The 27845-nt window shown below is 37.5% G+C and overlaps 1 protein-coding gene and 1 long non-coding RNA gene across 3 annotated transcripts in view; one reads left to right on the forward strand and one right to left on the reverse strand.

Annotated features, from left to right (window-relative positions):
- The window catches only part of GPC6 (glypican 6), a 1157351-nt gene that overhangs the window by 861357 nt on the left and 268149 nt on the right, over window positions 1–27845 (reverse strand). The gene's annotated exons all lie outside the window — the stretch shown is intronic.
- LOC308244801 overlaps window positions 4013–27845 on the forward strand; it is a 49461-nt gene continuing 25628 nt past the window's right edge. The window contains exons 1-2 of the long non-coding RNA XR_013960176.1: window positions 4013–4259; window positions 6537–6617. This is a non-coding gene — a long non-coding RNA (uncharacterized lncRNA). The remainder of the gene's footprint in view (window positions 4260–6536; window positions 6618–27845) is intronic.

The raw sequence follows: 27845 nt of genomic DNA on the forward strand, positions 1-27845 counted from the left end.
GAGAAATAATCTACTTAAGTGCAAATTAAAGTATTTCCATTTTATTTTTTTCCCTCCATCAACTAAGAGATCATTATGTAGAAAGTAATTTTGAGGTTGAAGATTAAAATTTTGTTTAGTGTTTATGGCTTGTCCTTGGACTATGATATATAATTTAAGCCCTTGTTATATTGATAATGTGTGGAAACTGCCCTACTTTTACAGAGGAATGCTGGAGGAGGGGGTGCGTATGTAGAACACATGAATGTACATGGGTGCATGTGTAAGGAATTATAAAGAGAAACAGAAAATGTTTATTAAACTCATTACAGTTAAAATAGATCAAATCCAAAACTTGCAAATTTATTTTACTTTTTTAATTGTATCTTTATTGTTGAAAGTATTGCAGATGTCCTCTTTGTGATTTGTATTTTTCCCATTGACCCCAGGCCCCCTGCACCTCCCAGGCCTTCACCACACCATTGTCTGTGTCTATGGGCTATGGACATATGCATGTAAATTCCCTGGTTAATCTCTCCCCACCCACCAGCACCCACCCCTGCTTTCCCTCTGAAATTCATCACAAAACTTACATAATTTAAATTGGAGAATAGTGAATAAGAATTACTTTTTTAAAAATATATTCTTTAGGTAAAAGTCAGCAAACTTTACAAAAGGCCTGATAGTAATGATTTTAGGCTTTGTGGTCTCCCTCACAATTACTCAACTCTAACATTATAACCTATATGAGTGCAATATGTAAACAAATGAGTGTTGCTATGTTCCAATAAAACTTTAGGCACTAATACAGGGGGCAGGTTAGATTTGGCCCACTGGGTGTAATTTGCCAATCCTGGTTAAACATAGAAATCTGCTTATTTTAAAGTGATGCCCCATACTACATCATCAATCAATATGATCCTTAATAAATATAATTTACATCACTACTCAGAAAGCAAAGTACTTTAACATCTTTTATCTTGTTTCAGCATCACAGTGACATACTGTGAGAAAGGCCCTATTATTATATTCCCCATTTGCAGATGAGGAAACCGAGGTTCACAGAAGCTTAACTTTAGTACCAGAGAGTCCATACCGAGTCCTAGGTCCTCTCTGTCAACATTATTTTGCAGGCACTGTTAGGAAACTCTGCTTACTAAGATACTTGTTAGGAAATTTTCAATTATACATATTTTAAATATTAGATTGTGATTTAATCAGGCTACAAAGGCTTTCTTCTCAAGAAGCAAAGCTGAGGTGAGAGAAATGCCAAAGATGGTAGTGGGGTTTACCTCAAGGTGGCCAACAGTGGTGTCAACAATAGATTGGAAATACAGAGGAGGGGCAAGAAAAGATGACGCGATGGCTTATCTGTGTTCTGGGGAAGGGACAGGCTTAGATGTATAAATTGGAAGGTAGACACATAAAGGGAATAAAGAAGCCCCGAAGCTTCTAAAAAGCATACATAAAGTAATGATGGAAATTCTGTCTTGGGAAGTCTTCATAAAGGAAGTGGCATTTAACCACCACCATTTTCCCTCTCACAAGCATAACACTCAGAAATGTATGGGCTCCTTGTCTTTGGACTCCCTTAAAAGAATCTTTGTTTCTCAGACAGAACTGAAAAAAACGGTTTTATAAATGAAAAGATATGACATTTAAAAAAACCATGAATCTGCCACCTAGATGTAACAGACAACATCTTATGGTTTTACCTCATATCTCTCAAAAGTTCTCTCTCTCTCTCACACACACACACACACACACACACACACACACACACAATGGTCACTATGTGAGGTGATGGACATGGTAATTAGCTTGATTATGGTAATCATTTCACAATGTATATGTATAACAAATCATCATATTGTACACCTTCACTATTTACAATTTGTATTTCTCAATTATAGCCTCCATAAATATTTATAAATATATAACCTGAATAAAGCAGGGGAAAAACAGTACAATAAAAGCATCCCTCAACTGAATCCCTGAGTATTTTTGAAAACTAAAAGTAAAAAGGGGCATCTGCTAAAAATGAAAGTACCCACTGCTTTTTAAGCATTAAGTAGATAAAAATTGCTGATTTGTGTCTTTTTTAAAGATGAACCTTCCCTAACTTTGAGGCATTTTCATGCCACATTTTTATCACTCTCTCCAAGAAAAGTTGTTTGTTTACTCATCTGAGTTATCAAGAGCTCTTTTTCAAGTACAGCAACAGGTGAAAACCCACAATAAGTTAGGTAGGACACATATATGACATGGTCATTTTTTAAAGTGAAATTCTGGGCTAATGTGTTAAACTAAAAATGAATGAATGTATGAATGAATGAATGAATTAATTAATTAATTAAATAACAACAGCCTCTGAAGTCTAGTTGGAGTTAGTGTTTCTCCAAATTCCCCAAAGTAACCGATAAAGAACATAAAAATGAAGAGTACCAAATGTGAATGAATTAATTACAGCAAATGGAAAAGAATCTATTTCCAAACAAATGACTAACAAAGCCTCCACAAAGTGATTCATATCATGCAAATTATAGCCATGAACTTCAAAATTATAAATCCTAAGCAATTACAACCCAAAAGAAATTAATTTTTCCAAATAGAGGACATGAAAACTTTGCACCTCTTATCATGGTGCCTAAAAGGAGAGTGAGCCTTGAAAACACATTGCCTTCAAAGTTCCATGGAAAGTAAATATCAACCAGGGAATAACATTATCCTACATTTGTTCCACCAAAGACTATGCACAGACTTCTTTGGATACCCCATCATTCTTTTAATGAAAAAAGAATTTTCTAGGATATAAGGAACAGTAGGATAAGTAGTAGGTGACTTGCAGTGCCTTATTAAAGCTCATATTCCCTTTTAGAATTTGGTGACAATAGTATATAAGAATTCTCTCTGACTATAAATGCAGCTAAAAATAATGGCTGAGCTCAAAGTGCTAATAATTTAAAATCCACATCTTGTTTTGCAAGTGAGGGAGAGCCATGCATTGTCTGGAATAGCAGATTTATTTCAAAGTCCCGTGTATTAATGGGTGGCTTTGGTCCCTGATTGATCTCTTGATGGTGATGACCCTCCTCTTCCAATGAGATTGAAATACCTATCTACCCACTTCATATGTAAAAAATAACAATTAAAAAAATTTTAAAAATGATAAAAAAATAAAATAAAATAAAAATAAAATATTAAATCTAATCCATACTAGTGGTCACCATAACCTTAAGAGAAATTGTTTCATGTGACAAAGATTTTTAAATGAAACTCTCTGTAGCCCGAAAATTATTTTGGAAGGAAACAAAGAGAAGTTTCCTTCAAAAGTCGTAAGGATTGTAATTCAAAGTCAATATATTTGGCCTCTTGAACTAAAGTAAGTAATTTGTGTTTTTGCCTCCCTGACAAAGTTTATATAAAGTTACAAAAAGAAATTGACAGCCAGTTTGAAATTGAATTGCCATGGCCTAGAGCAAAGAATATCCTTACATGATATTATTCTACAATGTCATTATAATTTTAGATATATTACAACAGCATATTGTACAATTATCCCAAACAAACTTACAAACTAATTCTTTGAATGCAGGTGATTTTATAATTTAAACATTCAGAGGGCTCAGAGACAGCTAAGTTACTAATTCTTCCATTCCATATATCAGGTCCCTTTCCACCTGCTGTTCTTAGAGTGTAAGGAAATGTAACAATGCAAAATAAATACCTATTTTGCTTCACTTTGTTTGGTGCAGGACAACATCTTTTTTTCTATCCTGAAAGCACGCTTCTCTTCCTAACGCTGTAACTAAATTTGTTCTTATTTCCCAGCACCGGTTCCTCCCTGTTGTTTTCTGGCTTTGTTCAGAAACCTTTTACAGTTGTTGACAGCCTATAACTGCCCCTTGGAAAATGTATTCAGGATGTTTCCAATTACCTTTGCCCCACTTCCTGGCCAAAGGCTCTTGGTAATTTGGCAGAACAAGAACCTCACTACCCAGGGCACTTCTCCCTGCATATTCCAGAGTGTTTTGACTCCATGATCAGATATGATGAATAGATTGAGCTCAGTGACTTCATTACCAGGGTCTTTGCTCTAGTATTTGATGTTAAGTGTAAGCCACGAGGTTGCTAATGAAACATGAAAAAGTGGGTGTAATGAAGAAAAGCACGCATCTGGAGAGGGTGGATAGCATGAGAGTGCTGTGAAGATTTCCCCTTTGATGTGAGGTTTTCAGTCTACTCTCTGCATTGCTGGGCTGGCCACTCTTCTTAAAATCGTAAGACTTTTAAGATTTCAAACTGGGTGCTGATGAATTTTTCACATGGCAAGCTTTGAGAGCAGCAGCATTCTGAAAGAGCTTTTGCCAATGTTGAAAGGAAGTAAAACTGTTTGGACAAATTTTGATGAAACCAGCTCAAAATATAGCCTTGGATTTATAGAGGAAATGACTTACTTGAGCCACTGAGTTATGTTATTCAATCTTTGCCTTAGTTTCTTTTATGGATGCTTCCAGCTTACAGTGATTTCTATGTAATTTTTCTATAGATATATCATCATGAGAGAATTCAGTACTTATTTTGTGCTTTCCTAATAGTGAGTTTTACACTGTATTATATGTACGGTTGTTTGTGTGTTCATATCTTCTACTAGATACTCTAGGACAAGAGCATTTATTGCACATGATACCTGAACCTATTACTAACTAACATAGAAAAGGGTAGGGATGAACATATATTAAGTACTTATTGCCTTGGAAATTCTGCTAGGTGATTTATGCACAATGAGTCATTTATCCTCAGAAAAATACCTATAAGTGGTATTGCCCTCATTTGCAATTAAAGATATATGGGGCTCAAAAAGTTTAAATAATTTGCCCAAGTTTCTGAACCTAGTAATTCGTAGAGCTAGATTCCCAACCCACCTCCAAAATGTTGGTAGATATATGTTTATTAAATTTATTATAGAAATAAATTTAAGCTTCTTTGGTAGCATGTGTTATTTCATGCCATTTTAAAAAGCTATAAAAATTGTAACAGTCAGAATAAGAAATGTCATGTTCATATAAAAAATAGCCCCAAAAGCAAGCACACTAAAACTATATGTCTAACGTGGGTTCATAGGGGGCTCTGCCCTTCATAGCCACTCAAAAATTCAGGCTGACCATTTCCATTCTCAAGGCCAATGGCACTCTGGCTCTTAAAACTCCCATCTGGAAGCAAGACACTTCATTTAAATTGGCATTTCATAGAGAAATAACTCATATAACCCTACCCAACTTAAAAGAAAACAGTGAAATAAAATCCTACCATGTGCCCATAAAGAAGAGAATCAGTATACTTATGAGCAGCTCTAATGACCACTGCATATGTCTATCTGTGACATGAAATACAATGGAAAGCTAAACGGTACTCATCGTGCGTTCACATTTCCTGCCTAGAAAGGTATTTGTATCAAGCAGCTGCTGGCTTCTTGTAGATACTTGCCCTAAGATATTTAGAGTTTATTTATTCTTGGTCAATGAGGTTATGGAGTGGTTGTGGGCCTCATTTGCTTTGGGAGTATATTTTAGAAAAGGGTGAAACACACCTTGAGACTTTCAACAGCTGACCCTTTTCTGTATTCTGTGATTCAGTGCACTAAGTATCTCTAAACCCACAGAAAGTCTCTGGCTTTCAGCACACAGACCTCAGCTAGACCAATCCACTCAAAGAATCCAGGTCTCTGAGGTTACTATTTGAAAGATAAATGTGCCATCATTCTGCCAAGGACTCATTTCCTATTTTTGTCACGGGATTTCAAGCCTCTGAGTGTTTGGCTAAATCATCAGTGAGTTTGATTCTTAACACATTGAAGGCCTTTACTCTTAACTACAAAATATTAAGATTGCATGAAGTACAGGTTTAATCAGACAAGCTTAGCAACACACAAACCACACAACTGTGCTCTCTGAATGACTTTGGAGATGACAAAAGGGCAGGAGGAGCTATTGAATAATTACATAAATCCCAAATCTGGGCTTTTATTTCAGAATCTCTTTGCTGCATTTTAATGAACAAAGCAAAGCAGAACATGGTAAGATTCACTTTGTAAACACCAACATTTACTAATTACAAGCCACAAAGGAAAAACATGGAATCCCAGCATTATATGATGACAATGGTAAAATTGCAATTAATTTTCAAGGCAAAGAACACCAATGTGGTTTGGTTAGATTTATGTTGAACACATGCATTTTACAATCATACAATTGAAGGAAGGCAGAAGGTGAAGAGAACACAAAAGCTCAAAGGTAAATGTAATTGGTTTATAATCCCAGGGACATTTGGGGACTGGGGTTAAGTGGCAAGAATTCTATTGAGGAAAGTATAACATAGACTAAAAGCTCAGCTTCATTAGAAAAAAGGAGGATACTACACAAAGTGATAATCTTGCCCTTGTTAATTCCCAGTACAGTCTACATTGAAGAGAGAAGCAGGGACAAGAAAAGATTTGTTATTACTCTAGGGAATCAAGTTCTTAATCTAGTCTAAAACAATGGCTCCGTTTTCCCCAGGATAATAGCTAACAAAGTCAAGTCCTCCTGGCATCTGATGTAGGTCATCCATGAGTGTCTAACCAAGCTAATTTACTCAAGGTAAGTGGACACTTTGTATTGTAAGTTTTATGAATTTGCTTTTCAAATATCCTTAGAAAAGGTAGCTCACTGTCCTATAATATATGTGTAATATAACAGACACCTGCTTTTTCATGTATAGGAAATCCTTCCAGCATATTATTGTCTACCATCTGGATAATGCCAATTTTTTAAACAACCTACCATTTAGCTACAAATTTAATTTCCTCCTAAAATTGATCCACTTACGGTAACCACATAACCTCAGAAATAACTAGCATGTACTTCCTTTTCCTAACCAAAATTTTGCCAAAATAGATTTAAGGGAAAGGAAAAGAGGGGGCAGAGCTGAAAGAAAAAAAAAAAGCATTCAAAAGAATCCAGTGTGTTAACAAAAATATGCCTTAAAGTGTAAATTACTTTCTCATGAAAAAATTCAATTTATGAGTCAACAGAAAAATCTGTGTGCTGGGCAATCTGAGAAGTCTGCATCCGCATCTGCACAGGCTCCTCAGAATCCGACAGGAACCCGTCCTAACTATTATGCAAAGCAAAAAGGGATAACAAAATAGGCAATTTCCTAGAGCAAATTAAAATGCAATTGCAGGCATTTCATGAATATTTGAGAGTTCTCTTTTTCTCAATGACAAGCACCTGCATGTCTTTAGCTACTTTTGCTGTTCAAAACACATTGAATAAATGGTGCTAAAGCTTTACTCCAGAGGTGCCTGTGAAACACAACGAGGACACTCATGTTGGAGGCAAGGTGCCTTGCTATTCCCACAGATATTTAGAGAGCAGCTTTGAGAATATAATAATATTTATGGGCAAGCACATATTCTCCCAGGACATTCTAATAACATCGAAGGAAGGCATTATGTTTTACAATGGGCTGGCTCTCAGATCCTGTCATGAGTTAAATGAAGGTACATCCTTTCTTCTGTACTCAATGGCAATTTGGGTCCAAACACACACACACACACACACACACACACACACACACACACTCAAAAGATCAGTGTGTGGGTCCATGTTAACTACATATGTTATTTAGAGAGGCCAAGGTAACCAGATCTCATAGTTTTAAAGCATAACTACAGCATTCAGGAAGGGGATTCATTCCATACCTCTCTGCCACTTCTGCTGGGCTCTCTGTATTGTATACTCTACATACAACACCTTCTCAACACAGTCATCAAATCATGTCTTTCTCTCAAAACCTTCAAAAGTATCCCATCTCTCAGCATAAAATCCAGGTGTTGTGACCCAGTGTGATTCAGCCTCTGCTTTCTCTCCAATTTCATCTTGTATTATGTGCCTCCCTCTCTCTACTCTCTATATCCTTTGGCCACACCGGCCTCCTTGCCATTGCTTACCCATGCTCAGCACGCCTGGCCCACTCGGGGACTTTACATCCTATACTTCCTTTCCTGGAATGCTCTCCTCTCAGATTCTGACTGAATGGCTTGCTCTCCACTTATCTGTTTACTGCTCACATGTTTCCTAGCAGTGAGGTCTTCCTTAGTCTAAATCACAAAGCATACATTTCCATTCCCATCAATCCCTATTTCCCTGTCCGGTATTTTTCACAAGTGTACATATTACCAACTGATTTCATATTGTCCACTATTGACTGTCCCTTCTAAAATCACACGTTCCATCACTTTTCCCTTTACACTGCTTATTTTTCTTCATAGTATTTATCGCCAGCTGACAATCTATATGACTCAATTTGTTTAATTTCTTTCTCCACCTGCTAGAATATAAGCCTTCAAATCCAGAAACTATATTCCTAGCTTGTTAAAACAGTGCCTGGCATAGAGCTGCTCAATTAATATTGTTGAAAGAATAAATTCTATATTTAAGTTTGCTGTCTTCTCTAATAAGTCTCTTAGACATTTAACTTACGGAGGATTATTTTTAAATGAAGAATGGTAAGCAGAGTACTTGATAGAGAGAAACTATTTAATCAGTGGATTACTAAACAGAAAAACATTTAAGATCCTAACTCCACTAAGAAGGAAAATTTTCCACATAGTTTTAAAAGCATTCTATTTGCCAAAGTAGAAAAAAAAAAAAAAAAAAAACAATCTTTTGAGATTATAAATTCAATTCATACTAGGAATATCTTATACTCTACTAGTCCTTGTAAATATTGGCTAACCAAACAGAAAACAAGAGACCAACTATAACATAGATATATGATGTCTGTCACACTTAGGTATTTATTATCTTCTAGAGGCCCGGTGCATGAAAATTCGTGCACTCAGGGGCATCCCTCAGCCTGGCCTGCACCCTCTCACAGTCGAGGACCCCTTAGGGGATGTCCAACTGATGGCTTAGGCCCACTCTCTGGGGGATTGGGCCTAAACTGATAGTCAAACATTCCTCTGGCAGCCTGGGAACCCTCAGATGATGTCCGACTAATGGCTTAAGCAGGCCTAAGCCATTAGTTGGACATCCTTAGCGCTGCCGCGGAGGTGGGAGAGGCTCCTGCCACTGCCACTGTGCTGGCCAACCATGAGCCAGCTTCTGACTGAGCAGCACTCCCCCTGTGGAATCGCACTGACCACCAGGGGGCAGCTCCTGCGTTGAGCATCTGCCCCCTGGTGGTCAGTGCACATCATAGCAACTGGTCATTCCTGGTAGTTCTGCCATTAGGGTCAATTTGCATATTACCCTTTTATTATATAGGATTATTATATACAATAGCACTGTTCATAATCTTGAAGATACACAGACTAAAGCTACTCATTGGGAGGAAAAAGCAGTCAGTTGGCTTATAGAATCTTTTCATAGCTACTTTAAAATGGTGTTCATAATAATATCAAGTATCTGGCTGGATTTGGGGAAATGAGGAGTTGTACCTTATTTGGTTAAAGGACAGGAAGATTTGATGTATCCTATCTAAGCTCTGATGTGTGACAAGAAAAATTAAAGAAACTGTCATCAAATTAAGAAACAATCAATGGAGAGAAAGGAAAGTGGAGTAGACTCCAGCCTAAGCCTGACCCCTCAGATGTGACAGAAAGTTTGAGTGATGTGGTCAACGCTTCCAGGTAGATAATGGCAGAGCTGCTCTTAGAATCCCTTTTTCCACCTTCTCACTTTGCATTCTGTCCTTCTCTGGGGTGCTTCACACAGAGGGATGTAAACTGACCAGGCCTGAACACACTGCAGGTAAAAATACATTCTTTACGGTATGCATGAAGAGAAAGTTAGAGCCAGTGTACTTAAATGAAACCACCATGCTTATAAAATGGGCTACCGAACCATTAATTGTCTACAGAGAGCCTCAATTTTAAAACCTCTAGGGTACCATTTCAAAAATCAAAGCTTATAAGATGCACTGGTGGCCTGGGAGCGTTGTTATTATGGCCTCCAGAAATGCCGAACCTTCCATAGGTAAGGAGAGAGTGCACATGGGGCAGTGGCCTCAGATAGAACAGTCACTTTTACTTCTTTCTTCCCTCTGGACATGCCAGTTTTGTGATGCTTTAAGTAACCTCCTAATTGCTACCTGCTTAGCAAACTCTTGGTTTTTCCTATAGAAACAAAGCAAGGGCAATATGTCTTCCCAAAAGAAAACAAATTATTTCTTACTGGCTAGCTGAAAGTCTTTAAAACAAGCTAGGAACTACACACTTAACAAATTTTGCAAATCCTCAAAATGAATGGACTCATTTTACAACACATTCTTAACTGAGAGCTCCTAGCCTTTGCCTAACCCCATTAGATCTCTCCAGGCCCTGGAGTGGGCTATGGCACATGCAAATAAGCAAGTGCACCAAATCACTGCCAATAAATAGGTTTCTCCCCTCTGAATAAACAGACTATTGCAAAGCTTACTGGCCACAGGAAGTAAACTAGACAATAATGGCTGTATCCAATAAGGACAAAAAAAAAAAAAAAGATAAAGGAGAGTAACCATGTGGCCCAAATCTCAGTAATATAAATAATGAGGCTATTTTACAATGGAAATATGGTGGATTCTCATTAGTTGCAGATTGTTGTTGTTTGCAAATTTGCCAAATGGCTTAAATTTATTTGCAAAGCCCAAGTCAATACATGCGCCACTGTGCACCACTTTGAGACATTCACAGACTTGCAAGAGCAGCAAAACCACTTGAGTCACCTGACACACATGTTCCCAGCCTTGTTCAGGTCTCATATTGAAAAAAGTGTCCTTTTAGTGTTCTAGTTAGTGCCACTGTTCGTTTTTCGTATTTGTAAGTTTTTGGTTGGTGATCTAGCTTTTTAACATGGCCCTCAATTGTAGTGCTGAAGTGCTGTTGTCTGGTGTCCCTTACTGCAAGAAGGCTTGCACTATTGAGAAAATATGTGTTAGGTAAGCTGTGCATGGTGCTGTTGGCCATGGGAAGATCAGTGTTAATGAACCATATATACATATGGTATCTATAAACAGGAACACACATAAAACAAGGTTATGTATTAATGGTTGATGAAAATGTTAAGAAGAGACTCACAGGAACCTAACCCTGCATTTCCCCTAGAAGCAGTGATTCTGTATTCACTAATTCAGTGTGTACAACTACTTTATAGAATATAACTACAGCAAATAATGAGACTGAATCAAGATCAAAGGATTCTTTTAGGCCACAGCTAATATGAAATGGTAGCTAGTATGCTACTGTATTAAAGGTATCACTATAATATTGTTATAATTACATTACTTCTCTTCTTAAAGAAATCTTAATTCCAGCTCAACTACCTTTGAATTCCTTTCATATCCATTTCCATAAAATGTGTCAGGCTATAGGATTATCACTAATGACACATTGGTGAATAACATCACGTTTTCAACCCCCAAGAAAGTTATAACCCAGTTAGGGAAAACAGAAAAATTATAAGTGTTATTTTTTACAATTAAGTGTCATAATGTTATGGCAGGGATATAGAGAATTCAACCAATCACACAGAAGGGGGAGAAGGGACTAGGGGAATGTAGTTAAAAAAAAAAGTCTTCCTGTAAAAAGTTACCTTTAACATTTTTTGATGTGGAAGTAGAAAAATAGGAAAAGTCAATAGGCATTTCATACAAAGGTGGTACCTACACAAAGACCAGGGAGCAAGAAAATAAAAAAATGAGTTTGGAGTCTTACAAGAACTTCACTATGGTTGTAAAAGAGTTAAAAAATGAGGAAGAAGGAGGCTTAAAATCCACATGGCACCAGCATTGTCTGAATCAGTTCTTCTATTTGCATAGTAAAAAAGAAATGAATTAAGTGAAATAAGGTGGAGGGGGGAGGATTCGTTAAAAAGTGCTCCATTAATATTCTCTAGTTCAGTGGATGGCAAACTCATTAGTCAACAGAACCAAATATCAACAGTACAACGATTGAAATTTCTTTTGAGAGCCAAATTTTTTAAACTTAAACTTCTTCTAACGCCACTTCAAAATAGACTCGCCCAGGCCGTGGTATTTTGTGGAAGAGCCACACTCAAGGGACCAAAGAGCCGCATGTGGCTCGCGAGCCGTGGTTTGCCGACCACGGCTCTAGTTTAATGACATTGGCAACTTAAAAAGATCCAGAACTTCCAACAGGCCATGTTGCACTTAGAGTAAAAGGCACTTGGTGAGGGGACTGTAAGAAGGGTGCTGTCAGGGGTGCTGCAATGGGCCACTGCCCTGGAATTAGCCTGAGGATTCCAGATTCCTAAGGCATGAGGATGGTTCCAGAAATGCTCATCTAAAATTATCATCATTGACTTCAAAAGTGACTCAGACCTAACTCTGAATATCAAATGGTCTTTTGCTGCTCTCAGGAAACTTTCAAACTGGTGATCAAACTGTTTCTCTCAACTGCACTGTTCATAATAATAGGATCACAGTCTGTGTAACAAAACAAACTAAAGTAAAAAAAAACTGTGATTTTATACAGTATATCTTACCTGCAAAAATCTTAAGGAGTAGAGTTGATGTGCATTTTATTGGTTCATTGATACTATTCAGGTTCATCACATCTATAACATATCCAAGTACAGCCAATCTGCTGGGCCAGCCAGGCAAGAAAGCTATTCTGATAAGTAAAGTGTCTAATTTATAGGAAAGTAAGAATATCTGATTGCACCATAAACTAAACATAGGGTAGAAAAGAGTTGATGCTATAAAACTCAACTAGACATAGTTTGGAATTTCTTCTGGCTCTCCTTCATGATTATTCATTTGGCCCTTTCAAGATTGAGCATTTCCTTTGTGTTATCATTTCTATAAAATACAGTAATTTTTTTTATTGCGCAGAGGGGCTAGTAAAAGTGAATTCAGGTCTACTTTGAGATAGTCATACAGTTAAAATAGATCTGAAATCTTAAGGACTAAAATTAAAATCCTGTGTTGGTTCAGTTTGTACACAGTCCGCCCATTACTTGCTCATTTGGAAAACAGCTATAGTAACTGATTGGTTTGTTACCATTTTACATTACTTCGAAGAAATTAAATAAAAAGCTATCAGCCTCAAAATGAAAGTGGTGGTTGTGAAGCAAATGCTTGGCAAAATTTACATTGGGCAAAGTTCCAAGGGACAAATTACAGGAGCCATTCATGATCACAGATAGTAGGGGCAAATCATATGCAGAATCTGAATATCAGGAAGAATAACTGAAGTAAGGTAGTCCTCTCTTATCCATGGGAAAACATTCCAAGACCCCCAGAGGATCCCCAAACTGTAGATAGCACCAACCTCTAGATATAATATGATTTTTCCTATACATACATTCCTACCAAGTTTAATTTATAAATTAGGCTCAGTAAGAGATTAACAATAATAACTAATAATACAATAGAACAGAATCATAACTATACTAAGATAAAAAATTATGTAAATGTGGTCTCTCTCTTTAAAAATATCTATTGAACTATACTCACCTTTTCACTTTCTTGTTTCTCTTTGGCTTATCTAAACTACCAATATCACTACTCTTGCACTTTGGGGCCATTATTAAATAAAATAAGGGTCACTTGAACACAAGCACTGTGATACCTTGACAGTCAATCTGTTAACCAAGAACTAAGTGACTAAGTGACTAAGAGCCAGAAGTGTCTACAGTGTGGAGACGCTGGACAAAAGGGTGATTCATGTTCCAGGCTAGACAGAGTGGGACTCTCAAGATTTCATCACACTGCTCAAGAAGAAGTGCCATTTAAAACCAATGAATTGTTTATTTCTGGAATTTCCGTTTAATATTTTGCGATGAAGTTTCACTAGCGATAACTGAAACCATGGAAAGTGAAACCACAGATATGGGGGAACCACTGTAGAAGCAAGCTAACTCCAAAAACAGAGCAATTATAAAACAAAGAGAAAACATGTATTTCTTTCAAAAATCAACTGCTTGTTTAAGAATCATTGAATAACACATTAGCACATATTTTTCAAATGCTGAACTGTTTCACACCTACTCAATGAACTTACTGAATGTCAAGGAGATCTGAAATTCTTATTGCTTGAATAACTCTTATTATAAAAAAGATTCTTATTAATTGAAGCTAATAATGAAAGCAAAATACCTCTTAATCATTTTAATACAGGATTAAGAACTAATTTGGAAGTCACTAAATTGTCTACTCTGAGCAGATGCATATATTATCAGTAGCTCTTCCTTTGGAAAATTTTGGAACTAACATCCTGCTTTTACAATAGGAACAAAATGACAAAAGGCCACAAATATGACTCTAACCTTAAGGATAAACTCAAACATTAAATACACGCATTTGCAAATTACTAGCTTAACAGAGGCAAGTGTACTACTTGACACTAGAAATTCTTTGTGGTATAAGGATTAAATTTTTAATAATATTACATCAATAATTAAAAAGATCCTCTATTTTTATGTATTGTGTATACAGCAAGAGCAAAATATTAAGATTATATGATTCTTAACTTCTAGTTACTTTATTATCAGGATAAATACTCTAAATTTTTAATTTTCATTTAAATTTAGAAGAAATTTTGGGATGAATAGGTTAGCAAATTCCTTAGGAACATGGTAGAGAATAACTAGATTATAGTTGTAAAACACTATATGTATCGTACAATAAAAGCTGTACAAGTCCATCATGATTTTCACTATGGATGTGCTTTTAAGTAATCCATTTTTATGCCAGTTATTTTATGTAATAGTCCACACTTGATAACCAAACAAGAATCATAATATTTTTAGTTCTAAAGAAATAACTTGTATGTAGATTCTCCACCTAAAAGAACAAAATAGAAAGTGAATGAGTCTAGCAAGAGCCATTATTTGTAATCACAACCAGAAAAGGGGTTTCCTTATCTCCTTGTTTGGGGGATTTTATAGAGAGAACAAAGAGGGAATAAAGCATTACACAGAAAAAGGAGATGATAAAATATAACTCAAGCTAAAAAATAGTGAAAGGCTCAAACAATTTTAGACTACCTTTTATTTAAAAATATTTTACCTAAGACTCATATTTTCTATATGTGCTATCCTCCCCTTCTCATCATTACCTGCATATTTGCATGAAAACAGACTCCATTTTTCAATATTTATCTAGCTCCTGGGGCTTAGTCTCTACCTGAACTCTTAATCCTCCCTTTGTGACATAAATCCAGTCCTGTGGAAATCATGCCAATGCCACTGACAGAGGATTATAGCTTCATGTGGGCAACAGGCAGCCAGAATAGCAGATGAATACTTAGCAACCCAAAGTCTATAGCAGAAAGTACTGTGAAAAGATATCACAGAATGGTGAAGTCACAGCTACAACAGAATAATAGTAATACTATTGTTAGCATATTTTGAGGCTGATATATAACAAATGGTTTCTTTATTAACTTTTCCTTAAACTAAAGTTGGTGGTTAACATCAAATTACCACTAAGATATATATAGGCATATCATAATTATTACAAGGATACCAAGTGTGGTAAATGACCCTGTTTTGAGTATTCCTTGGCATGGGTAAGAATTCAAACTCTTTCACAAGCTATGAGATCTTGAACCAATGAAAACAACAGCATTCATTTTACAGGACTGCTGAGTCAAAATAAGGCTGCAATTCAATAACTTGTGTTAAGTACCCAGCTCTTGACCCAAAATATAGTGAGGATTCTAATCTGGTAGTATGATTATTCATGGAACACTTAAGGCATCTATCATTTATCCAGGAAACTGCCCATTCTTCCTAAGTTATTCTTGTTAAGTTTGTCTTCATATGTTAATTTAGGCATCAAAGGCAGTTGTTCTTAATTATCCATGGATTCCATAATGTGAATTTGTCACTTTGCTAAACTGTATTTGTAACCTCAATACCAATACAAATAGCACTCTCATGCTCATATGTGGACATGGAGAAAGGGTTGACAAATTTCTCACCTGCTGCCCGTCTTCTGAACTGAAATCAAACCAGGCAACACTCATACTATAAACAAGGGTTCTTTGGCTATATATTTAGTGCCATATTTTTTTTTTTCATCTTTGCTTTCTTGTTAGTCATTTCACTGTATAAAAGGTAGTTCTTAAGTGCTGTCTCGTGGTCCCAAGCACAAGAAAGCTGTGATGTGCCTTATGGAGAAAATATGTGTTAGATAAGTTTCACTGAGACATGAGTTACAGTGTTGTCCCTGTCAGTGATAATGAATCAACAATAGGGTACATCATGAAAAGGGAGAGCAAATTCTCAGATCTGTATGTGAGGCTAGTTTAGAAAGTGCTAAAGTAACAACAATAGTGGCTAAATATGTGGATTCCTGAAATCACAACTGATTAAAAAAGTATAAGTAACAACTTTGTGGTGTGAGAACATTTGAAAAGCCAAAAAAAAAGTATGGCCATGTTTCTGAAGGTCAAAAAAATGTTAAATCCATATTGACTAGGGCAGTGGTCGGCAAACTCATTAGTCCACAGAGCCAAATATCAACAGTACAATGATTGAAATTTCTTTTGAGAGCCAAATTTTTTAAACTTAAACTTCTTCCAATGCCACTTCTTCAAAATAGACTCGCCCAGGCCGTGGTATTTTGTGGAAGAGACACACTCAAGGGGCCAAAGAGCTGCATGTGGCTCGCGAGCCACAGTTTGCCGACCACGGGACTAAGGTATAAAGAAATACTATATGTAATTAATTAAGGAAACTTTAGAGAGAAATACACATAAAATAAGGTTATTTACTGAACAGCTGACAAAAATGTTGTCACCAGAGACTCACAGGAACCCAACCTTCTATTTCCCTTAGGAACAATCAGTGGCTCAGTACTCACTAACTTAGTGTTTGTGGTGACTTTATACAACAAAAGTACCACATATAATGAGAAGCGACTATATGTAAAATCTATAAAAACCATGCACAATTCAATTCTCTACTACAGGAATACCTCAGACACTGTGGGTTGGGTTCTTAACCATACAATAAAGCAAGTATTGCAGTAAAAAGAGTCAGAATTTTTTAAAATTTTCCAGTTCATATATATGTTACGTACTCTAGTAAGTGTGCAATAACATTGTGTGTTTAAAAAACTATGCACATACTTTAATTTTCAAAAAAAATACTTTATTGCTTAAAAGTGCTAACCATGATCTGAGCTTTCAGTGACTCATAATCTTGTTACTGGTGGAGGAGGGTCTTGCCCTAGTAACATCAAAGATCACTGATCAAGAGGAGAACCAAAATGGTGGCATAGGTAAACACCTGTACTTGCAGCCTCTCACAGCCACATCAAAATTAGAACTAAAAGACAGAATAACTATCATCCAGAACCATGGGAAAGCTGGCTGAGTGGAAGTACTACAACCAGAGAGGTAAAGAAGAAAGCACATTGAGACTGGTAGGGGGTGCAGAGATGCGAAATGGGCTGGCACCCGGGTGCACTGCTTTTTTAATCGGGAGGGAGATACAAGCTCCCGCTTGCTCTGATCTCCAGTGCCGGGCGAGACTCGGGGGGACCCAGACACATACAGGGAGAAACTGGACTGTCTGGCATCGGGGCAGGAATGCAAAGGCGGCTTTCTTTCAGATGGAGGTGCTCACAGCGATCATTGTTCCTGCGCTGGGACCTGTCCGGTGCAGGGCTAAATGGCAGCCATTGCTGTTGGCTCCACCCTGGTGAGTCCCTGAGACCCCACCCCACCCAATTTACAACCCCACCCAAGCTGTGCACAGCGGCTTTTGCATATGAATGGCCTGTCCTCTCTCAGCCTAAAACCTGTCAAACAGGCAGCATCTGGGTCAGGGACCCCCAAAGCCATCAAAAGAAGGCCTGCCTTGCTTCACAGCTGGGCCTCATCTGGGCATTTCCAAACCCCATACAAAGAGGAGGAATCTGCAGATCTCGTTGTAGCTCCTGCTGGGTGGCCCCAGGCAGTGGCTGACTTTGCACCTCCTTGGAGATCCAAGAGCCAGTGTAACCAGTGGTCAGTGTGAGACCATACCAGATTACAACTCTAAACATCCAGAAGTGACACACTCAAGAGGCAGACTCAGTGAGCACCAAAGCCCCACTGAAACAAGTCCTGCCCCATAAGGGTGTCTCCTCCACAGCAGCTCTTCCATTGTAGACACAGCTGGTCCTCACAGCCAATTGGCATGGAAGTCAATTCCTCCCAGTGATGCCAACAGCAATCAAAGCTCAACTACACCAAGACTGTGCACACAGCCCACAAAGGGGTGCACCAAGAGTGTCCACCTCAGGTGATTGGAGATGCTGAGCCACTGGGCCCTATAGGACACCTACCACACAAGGCCACTCTATCAACTCAAGGAGACATAGAAGCTACCCAATACATAAAAACAAACACGGGGAAGCAACCAAAATGCAGAGACAAAGAAACATAACACAAATGAAAGAAATAGAAGACAGCAAACTACTAGATATAGAGTTCAAAACCATCGTTATAAGGTTACTCAAGAATCTTCTAGAACTCTGGGGAACTTAGTGAGACCTTCAAGGATCTTAGTGAGAATGCCAAAAAAATGGGAAAGGATCAGTCAGAAATTAAGCATACACTGACCAAAATAAAGAATAATATACAGAGATTCAACAGTAGATTAGAGGATCCCGAGAATCAAGTCAACGATCTGAAATATGAGGAAGCAAAAAAAACCCAACTGGAAGAGCAAAAAGAAAAAAGAATAAAAAAATATGAAGATAGTGTAAGGATCCTCTGGGACAACTTCAAGCGTACCAACATCGAATTATGGGGGTGCCAAGAAGAAAAGAGAGAGCAAAATATTGAAAACCTATTTGAAGAAATGATGACAGAAAACTTCCCCAACCTGGTGGAAGAAATAGACTTACAAGTCCAGGAAGCGCAGAGAACCCCAAACAAGAGGAACCCAAAAAGGACCACACCAAGGCACATCATAATTAAAATTCCAAGGGCTAAAGTCAAAGAGAGAATCTTAAAAGCGGCAAGAGAAAAGCAGTTAGTTACCTACAAGGGTAACCTGCATATCTTAACCTGCATATCCATACGACTGTCAGCTGATTTCTCAACAGAAACTATGCAGGCCAGAAGGGAGTGGCAAGAAATATTCAAAGTGATGAATAGCAAGATCCTACAACCAAGATTATTCTACCCAGCAAAGCTATAATTTAGAATTGTAGGTCAGATAAAGAGCATCACAGACAAGAAAAAGTTAAAGGAGTTCATCACCACCAAATCAGTATTATATGAAATGCTGAAGGGTATTCTTTAAGAAGAGGAAGAGGAAGAAAAAGGTAAAGATAAAAAATTATGAACAACAAAGTAACAACAAATACATATGTATCAACAAGTGAATCTAAAAATCAAATGAATAAAAAATCTGATGAACAGAATAAACTGGTGAATGTAATAGAATCAGGGGCATGGAAAGGGAGTGGACTGACAATTCTCAGGGGGAAGGGAGTGTGGGGGGTGCGGGAAGAGATTGGACAAAGATCTTACACCTATGGACGAGGACAGTGAGGGGGCAAGGGCATGGGGTGGGGTGGGAACCGGGTGGAGGGGAGCTATGGGGGAAAAAAGAGGAACATCTGTAATAATCTGAACAATAAAGATTAAAAAATAAATAAAAATTTAAAAAAAGATCACTGATCACACATCACCATAACAAATAATAATTTAAAAGTTTGAAATATTGCAAAATTAGCAAAATGTGACACAGACAGTAAACGCTATTGGAAAAATGGCACCAATAGACTCGCTAGATGCAGGGTTGCCACAAATCTTCAATTTGTAAAAAAAAAACAACATAGTAACTGGGAAGCACGCTAAAGCAAAGCACAATAAAATGAGGTTTGCCCCCATAGGGCATAGATTTTCTGGATACAGATATACACATAGAGCTAAATTTGAATTTCAGATGAACAATAAATATTTTTTAGTATAATTATGCCCTGATCAATATTTGAAATTCAAATGTAACCAGGCATTCTGTTATTTTTATTTGCTCAACCTGGCAACCTACTAGGGCAAAACCAACTCTTAACCTGCATATCTCAATAACAACTGCCCCTGCTTTCACCACTTTCTGCATCTTTAATTTTTAATACAATATAATTTTCAAGTTAAAGGTAATATTTATATGCTATTGGATTGACCAGTTTTGTAGGTTTGTTTTCCTTAAGAATTTAACCTCCCTAAAATGCAAAATACAAATTTCCTTCCTGGGGAGACAGTATATTTCAAAGATAGGTGTTAAATCTAAACAGTTAATCTTACTTTTCAGAAATCATAAGTGATTATAGATACTATATTTCATTATCCTATATAATAAAAGGCTAATATGCAAATTGACTGAACGGCTGAACGACTGGTCGCTATGACATGCACTGACCACAAGGGGGCAGACGCTCAATTCAAGAGCTGCCCCCTGGTGGTCAGTGCACTCCCACAGGGGGAGCACTACTCAGCCAGAAGCAGGGCTCACAGCTGGCAAGCACAGTGGCAGTGGCGGGAGCTTCTCCATCCTCCACGGCAGTACTAAGGATGTCCAATTAAGCCATCAGTCGGACATCCCCTGTGAGCTCCTGGACTGCAAGAGTGCACAGGCCGGGCTGAGGGACTCCCCGCTCCCCGAGTGCAAGAATTTTGTGTGCCGGGCCTCTAGACTTAAATATAAAAATGTCACCATTGTCTACCAAGAAAATGTAGCAACTGGTCTACAGAATAATTTATTCTATTTAAAAACATGACACAGAACACATAGTCACTGAACTTATAGCTAATAAGTTCCACTTGCTGATTCTGGTAGAGATGCGAGCTTATTTCACTAGCTTTATGACTCAAGCCTTAGAATTCTTATTAGGCTCTTCTCTGGTCTGAAAGTGCTTTTCCACAAGATTCCATTGCTATTGCCTCCAGAACGAGGGTCTGATATACACACAAAATGAATAGGCAATTATAATAGGCAGTATAACCATTCACCAATATCCTTTTTGCCTCTACTTCCTGGCATGTGGGAGGTTCTTCTCCCACCCCTGTTGAATTATACATGCACATATGACTCTCTGCAGCCATTGCAATCAGCGTGGAAGTGATGATCTGTGTCATTTCTGGATGCAAGCATTTAATTGCTGGTGCTCAACTCTCCAGCCCACTCTTTCACTGCCAATAGCAATTACAAAACCAGGTTTTCTTATAGGGAAGTCCGGACATGGAAGTGCCTGGGAAGCTGAGCCAGCACATGGAAGACTGCTGTCCAAGAGCAGGGGTCAGCGAACTATGACCCATGGGCAAAATACCACTTGCAGACTGTTTTTATGTGGCTCATTAGCTAAAATAGATTTTTATGCTTTCAAATGTAAAAGATGAAAACGACTCATCCTTTTAGCAGGATCAGTTAGTCAAATTTGAGCCTTGGTTACAATGCTTGAAATATTGACTCTCTGACCTTTTAAATAAAATTTTGCTACACTCAGCCCTATAGATTCTCCCACCTCCACAGCAACTTTTGTGTGAGAAAGAAATAAGAAGCAACAGAGATTTGGTATTTGTCATAGCAACAGTAGGGACTTCAGTTCCAGTATTGTCACTCAGTAGTGATAAAATTCTCTGAGGTTCAGGTGCCCCATTGTCAAATGGATGCAAATTAAAGATAAAATATATGCAGATACAACTAGAACTCATAAATGATCTAGCAAGTGAGACCAGTAGACCACGTTGAGCTATGCTGAAGGGAGATAAAATAATGCATTGATTAATTATAAAAATATATTCTACCTGCTTCACAATTTTATCCAAGTCCAGCCTTATCTACAGTATGTCAGTACATGTTTAAACTCTTCTCTTTAAGTGACACTTTTTAATTTTTCTAACACATCTTTCAGTTTAATATTTAGTAGGCATCACTATATCAGTCTTATGATCCAACACAAACATATCCAAATGAATCAAGTCATGCAAAATTTAAAAGGCAAAACAAACAACCACTCATTTTTCATGTCACCTTTGACAGTCTGAAAACTCAGAGATTTCATGTGAAAATGCTGCAAACAGCTTCTGTCCTATAAATGAATCTATGGGAACTCAAGCCCTGATTCATTTAGAAAAGGTATTTTTCTCACCACTTCTGGTTCTCTGTGATTTAAGAAGAGAGTTTTGTTTTGTTTTGTTTTGTTTTGTTTTGTTTTGTTTTGTTTTTGTTTTTGTTTTTTGCTGGGTATAGTTCCTGGGGCTAATTAGTCCCTGGGTGGCTATTTCTCTTGAGAGGAGTCTACATCAAATTATTGCCCAGAATTTTGGGATTTATATGCCTTGTAGAAAATACCCTCTGTGAATTCAATGGCCAATGTATCTATCTTTACATTTTCAGGTTTAACAATCCTATCTATTTAAGCAATGTGTTGGTCACAGAAAATAATGTGGAGTGGATTTCATTGTAGTTCTCATACATCACTGATTATAGGTAGAAAATGTAAAAATATACAGAATTAAGTCCTCATTTAAGGAAAGGACATTGGCATCTCAAACAGTGCAGAGAATGTGCATAAAGTAAGGAAAGGTTCTCGTTCATGAGAATGCATCACAGACTCATGAGGTAATCACTGTCTTCTGGTGTAATCTCTAACACATCCAGATGGATTAGTTCCTTCTGTGAGACATTCTGTATGAGGTTTTTCTGTGGGAGGAGATTGGTCAACAGTATTAGGAGAAACTGGTTAGAATGCTGTTGCAAACTTAATGTTCATAGTGCTTACTATCTATTATTAAGCATAATACTGCTTATGCTCTTTAAAAAGTGATTATGTGGAAACTCTCCCACTGTGCATAAGTGAGATTTTCATTATGGAAAAATGAAGTTTAACCAGAACTTTGAAAAACTTGTGAAAATACCAGCAATTCCAGGATGTATCCCCTAATTTACATGTTATTCCAACTAAAACATATAAGTTAAAATGCTGAAGATGAGTTCTGATGATGCAAAATAGATATATGCCCATGGAATATTGAGTAATATACAATTATTCCTTACAGTTTAGATGATTTTCCTGTAGAAATGAGTTTTCTCACTACTTCACAGGAGCACAAATTGAAATGTTCTCCACCCTGCAGGCCCTGTTGCTCAAATGCTTCCTTATCTCAATGTCTGAAGCTCTGAATTTATTCACTCACCACAACCTTCACTCCCTTTCTCCAAACTTTCAATGTTTTACATTCTGATTCTTCTCCAAGTTCTTTCCAACCCCAGCCCATCATCAGAAAAATCTCTTAGTCCCACAGCTACTCTCCATCAGCACCTGTCATTCCTCTCTCCGGTGCCCTTCCTCCCTGCATCTCACACCAGATATCACAATGGAAATCATTTGCTTCCGATATCTTATCTGCTCGTGGTAGTCTAAAGCATGTCAAAGAATGCCAAGGAATTAGAGGATCTGGCATGGAGAATCGAAGAAAGGAATGAGAAGCACAAAGAGCAGTGAGCACTGAGGAGCAATGACTTCCCGCGGAAGAAGTAGGTCAAGGCTTCATCAGGGCGCTCAGCCTGAAGAGTGGATAAGAGCTTTACAGTCGAGATAAAGTTGGGAAGATACTGGCAAAATTCAGTGCAGGCACTTCTCTTTGTACATACTGTAACATTCAAAACAGTTATAATGGATCCTACTGAAATCTCAAATTAATTTATTAATACCAGAAAGATGATCTGGGGCTGTAATAGCCAAACAGGAACAAAGCTAGAATAAGAATCATAAGCAATGAGTGATTTATTTTTGTTCTGTTTTTGTTACTCGGGTTCTGGAAAGCTAGACCCTAGTCCACCCATAGCCTCTTCTATTACTGACTTAGATCAAAGAGGACATGTGTCCTAACCCAATCTTGTTTCACAATGTGCTCAGAAGCCAGGAGGAGCAGCCCATTCTAATTAACTAAATGCATATAAGGAAGGAGAAAACCCCAATGGCAGTTGAAGGTGACCTATGACCTTGACAGAACATTCAAGTGCTGTCTAAGAAATGTGCCTTTGCCCTAACAAATTCCCTTTTGCTACAACAGGAACTTTTAATTAAGAGTGGATTTGGGTCTCTGATAACATAAACCTGTAAACAAATTGTTTTCTTATATTTGAACCAATAAGTCACATTATTAAGAAATCCATAAGAATCACTTGGAATAATCAGCTAAACTTGCTCATTAATAGGCATTGTTGGATATTGTAACAGCCTCTGCCCTCAAAATGTGTGTGTGTGTGTGTGTGTGTGTGTGTGTGTGTGTGTGGTGTGTGTGTGTGAGTGTAAAGAGATTAAGGATTGTGGACAGCATCGTGTTAACTGTTGGCACCCTACTGTAAATACATTTCCAGGATCAATAAACAAATGCTGAATGAATAAATACATGAATGAATACAAAATAAAATTAAACACAGGCCTTTCTACATAGAGAGTTTAGATCATCAGCCCTAAATTCTAACAAATAACAAGAATGCTGACAAATAATTCAGCCTAAATGAGCATCTTGAGGAGAAAAGGCCCTTGATCAGGTTTTTGAGGCACAGACTCAAAATCAAAGCAATGAACAAGTCAATGCCATAAAGAAGGTGGCACATACACTTCTACTAATGGAAAGAAACAATAAGACATTTTAAAGTGCATACTCAGGGACAAAAGCAGCCCATGTGACTACCCGGGAAAAAATCAGAAGCTGGGCAAGTCACACAAAGTCCAGTGCTAGACAACAGTTGATCAGTAACTGCACACACTGCCTAGCAACTTCATAAAACTCACACAGGATAGAAGCAGCAGCAAATTACCAAATTTAGAAAACCATGGCAACCAGCAGAAGGAATTCCACAGCATGGAGCTAACCTAAAGCATGACCAACTGGGGTAAATGACCCAAGGAAGCAATGGTAACATAGAAGGAGATGGCACCCTTCTTCCTAACCAGAATTAAAAAATTAGCAACTGTTTTTGAAAATTATTTTTCTTGAATTCAGAGAGGAAAGGAGAGGGAGAGAAGCATCAATGATGAGAGAGAATCATTGATTGGCTACCTCCTCCATGCCCCCCACTGGGGATTGAGCCTGCAACCCAGACATGTGCCCTGACAGGGAATCAAACCCTGACCTCCTGGTTCATAGTCAACGCTTAACCGCTGAGCCACACTGGATGCACGAAAGTTAGCCAACATCTATGAGCCTACATTTAACTTCCCCTAACCCCTCTGATACAACTTCTCTGGGCAGACATTGATTAGAACTTCTTTGGGCAGAATTCCCTATGAATAGTCCTGGCTCTCTGAGACATTAAAAAGATTTCTTCAAATGACCTTTGGTTCACCCATTTGTCATGATCATCATTACTGGTTCTCTAGCTCAGAGAGTGCCAACAACAAATTAAGTTCATATAGATTTATTCTTCAGTCAAAGATGCTGGCTCTGTTTCCCAACAATTTTCACATAAATAATTTAAGGATCTGATATGGTGTTAATTGCCCTTCAACCTCTAACTATGTCAACATTGTGTTCTTTAACATACAAGTTTCATTTTTAGTCTTTTATTTTCCGTGATAAATGGCCATACATCTCTGTTAACTGACCAGGATTACACAGCATATGGAATGCCAAACCTTCTCTCTGTGAAATACAATTTCCTTTTGGCTTTTTGCCTAAATGCAGTTAAGCAGTATTAGCTCCCCAGGCAGACCTCATCGTCTTCGAGTTAAATACAGTAAGAAGTGCTGATGCTTCTATTTCACTAATATCTTTGCTCTATAATCCTTTATTTTATGACCTGCCCCTGGCTGCTCCCTGAGCTAAGAATTTGCTGTTCATAAAGGAGGTGACAAGTCTCATCATATAATGATAAACAAAACGGTGTTACTTTAGCTTGCACATGAGCAAGAAGAACACACTGTGTGCATGTAGATGCTCTAGGCTAATATCTGATCCAATGTGAAAAGTAAAATATTATGCTTTCATCTGACATGCAAACAATCTAACTTTTTCTTGTTTTAGTCTTTTATTCATAAAAGAGACACTGACAGAATCCATAGCAGAGAGTCATGTTGAACAGATGATGGCTTCTGTGTCATCCTTTCATAAGCCTTTAGAGCCTTTCTTGGATTAGCACTCCAAAAGCACATCAAACAGAAATTCAGTTTGGATTGGTGTTAATTCTCAAATTGCTTAGCAGTGTTCAAATCAGGAAGGAAGAAAGTGATAATTCTGAATGCTTCTCTCTAACAGACCCATCTTTTATTTATTATATTTAGCACATACTGCTTGTAGAAGAAATCCTCTGTGCCGGGCACACTTAAGTGCTGTACAAATATTAGCTTATTAAATCTTTATAACAATTGCACAGAGTAGATTCTAAATTACCACCAATTTTTACAGATGAGGCTGAGGCACAGAGAGGTTAGGTAAGTGGCTCAAGGACACAGAGCTTGTAAGGGTCAGAGCCAGACAATCTGGATCCAAAATCTATATACTCCCCCACTATAATAGGTTTCCTCTCTATATAAATCAATGTTGAATATAAACATCAGCCTTTGTAACCAATGATTAACACTAGTTAAATTTTGTTAAGAGAGAATAATAGTGGACCAACTCAAAACATGGATAAAGAAAAAAATGGTATATAGTTTTTACTTTAAAAAAAAAACACAATTTAGCAATGTGATGAAGTGAAGAAGACAGATTACAGATTGTTGTCTCTAAAATCTTCAATAAATGAAACAGGTTCAAATCTAAATTTAATTTAAATTTAAATTTGGTTTTGATAAGTTTCTTAAATGACTACTGTTGTTTCCCCTGGGACATATTGATTTCACATCTCACTGTCTGTTTCTAGAAAACAAAGAAAGAGGAGTATCTGGTTTTTAAATGACTATCCTACTTCTCTCCTGATAATAGTGCTGGGTTCAAATAAAAATGATATAGTAAAAGAAAAGAAGCAAAAAGGTTTTGGATGGGTAAGATAAATGATCAGTATAAACTCTCTTAAATCAAGAACTTTGTTGTCCCTCAACTTTCTATCTCTTCCCAAACCCCTCACTCCTCCAAGCTTTGTTCTACACCCACTTTACCCATCTCTACTGTCCTCAGATATCAAACACCGTTTTCACATTTAATTGGGGGGCATTCAGCAACTGACACCTTTTAATCATTCCTTCTCTCTTTTATCCTCTCTACTGCCTTTCCCCCTTTAAACTAAAGAAGGGTTTTTACATGTATGTATTCCTTTTGATGATAGCAACAATGATATTTAATTGATTCATAACAACAAAATATTACTACCTGGCATTATGCTAAGTGTCTTGCATAATGACTTCTTTTAAACTCGCTAATAGTACTGCAAGGTTAGGTGGGATGACAGTCAAGATATTTAACACCAGTTAGAACAGCCACTGGCCATAAAGAACAGGGCAGGTCTAGAAGTGTGCAAAATGCTGAATATCAACCTTGCAGTAAGTATGTAGATTATTTTCATTTCACAGAAGAAGTAACTCAGCTCAGCAAGTTTAACTAATGTGTCTACGATCATACAACTAGATAATTCCATACCTCGAAATCACACCAGGGTGTGTTTGACTTGGAGATGACCTCCAGTACTATGGAGCTAATACATCTTTGAAGAGAGCCGTCAGTTGTCAAATATGTTTGTGAAACACTGCATATAAAAATATTTCTTGTTTTAGACATGAGTATTAGCACATTAAAAGCTCTGAGGTGCCCAGCATAGAAATATGCTTTACTTCACTGAATCCAGAGTTTTTCAAACTTTATTGGTTAGGAAACCATTTCTTTCTGCAACACCTATTAAAGTATTCCAAAAACACAGAGTGTGTCT

The sequence above is a fragment of the Plecotus auritus genome (assembly GCF_963455305.1).
Source record: "Plecotus auritus genome assembly, chromosome: 3".
Lineage (NCBI taxonomy): Eukaryota > Metazoa > Chordata > Mammalia > Chiroptera > Vespertilionidae > Plecotus > Plecotus auritus.